This window comes from Pundamilia nyererei, unplaced genomic scaffold (assembly GCF_000239375.1).
Source record: "Pundamilia nyererei isolate P.nyererei 1_Seehausen unplaced genomic scaffold, PunNye1.0 scaffold00245, whole genome shotgun sequence".
NCBI lineage: Eukaryota > Metazoa > Chordata > Actinopteri > Cichliformes > Cichlidae > Pundamilia > Pundamilia nyererei.
In genome coordinates, this window is record NW_005187646.1 from 524,499 (window position 1) to 526,175 (window position 1,677).

Genomic DNA, 1,677 nt, shown 5'->3' on the forward strand with positions numbered 1-1,677 from the left:
ATCAAAAAAGCCAAACACCATTACAAAAAGAAGGTAGAAGAACACTTCTCCAACTCCAACCCCCGACGCATGTGGGAAGGACTCCAGACCATTACAGACTACAGGACCACCAGACCCTCCCCCGCATCCTCTGATGTCTCCTTCCTCAACGAGCTCAACAACTTTTATGCTCGTTTGAGCGAGGGAACCCCACAACCAAAACAGACATGACGCCAGACGACCAACCTCGGACTCTCTCCCCCACCGATGTAGGAGCGGTGCTGAGCAGGATCAATGTCCACAAGGTTGCAAGTCCTGATGGCATCCCCGGGCGTGTTCTCAGAGCATGTTCTGGGGAGCTTGCAGGAGTGCTCACAGACCTATTCAATCTGTCCTTGGCCCACGCTGTGGTACCGGCCTGCTTCAAATCCACTTCCATCGTCCCGATACCCATCTAGCTAGGGCTGGGTATCGTCACTGATTTCTAGAATCGATTCGATTCCGATTCACAAGGTCCTGAATCGATTCAATCCATGATTCAATTCAATTCGATTTGAATCTGGGAAATTTTGCCTCAGACAGTCAGAAATATTGTAATTCAGATCGGTACATTTACATATTTTTGTATCTATAAAAAGAAAGCTGACACACACAAGACTTTATCAAAGGTGTGAGCATCACAGCAAATGCCTTTGTGTCAAAGTAGCTGAAGATAAAACACTGAAAAACATGAAGGTGATTTTTCTGGCCTGGCATTTTATAAAAATGTTCTGCAATACATCAAAAACGAAAGAAAACCATTAATCAACTTATGAACATTACCTCTGAAGTTACAGTGGTTTTATTAGAGACACGGCTGAGCGTTTTGCATTTTGTATAATTTTAAAAAGTTAAAATTTGTTCAGAAGCCTATTGAACGGCAGAAATTAGGTTTTCTTTTCGGAAGTAAGTAAAAGGAAAAAAACCCATCAGCCGATAGCGCTGTAAACAACGGTAGTCTTGTGCGTAACAAGCAAGCGAATAATGCGGAAAACAGATTTCGGGGATAGACAGGAAACTGTTCTTGAAGTATACAGAGAAAGAGAGAGAGAGCTGTGCATTAAGTGTGATTTTTATTGTGGTGGAAGCAAAACAGCAAAAGTAAGAGGGAGTCCATGACGATGTTTATGTGATGTTTGGATCTTCTTTTGCTGTTGGTTCGGTCAATATTGTTTGGAGAGAGATAAAACTAACAGCTTTAGAATCAGCGCAAAAAGAGCGTGGACCCGCCGAAACATCAGAATCAGCGAGCTGTCAGCTTTCAGCCCCGACTGTGTCTGGTGAGAAAGGCGACATCTCACTGATTCTGATCTGCGGTCTGCGCTTTGTGTTTGTCTTTGTGCAGAATCTGCGTACCTGCTCTCATTTACTGTTTTAAATGTTTAAATTTTGTGACGTTTCACCTGAGATTCTGGAATTTTGGGTAAAATACATTTATATAAAAAAAAAATCGATTCAGGATTTTAATGAATCGATATCACGTTATCCAAGCCAGAATTGATTTTAATCGATGAATCGATTATTAAAACCCACCCCTACATCTAGCCTCAATGACTACAGCCCAGTAGCACTCACCCCCATCATCACTAAGTGCTTAGAGCAGCTGGTCCTAGTACACTTCAAATCCTGTCTCCCCCCCACCCTGGACCCCCACCAATT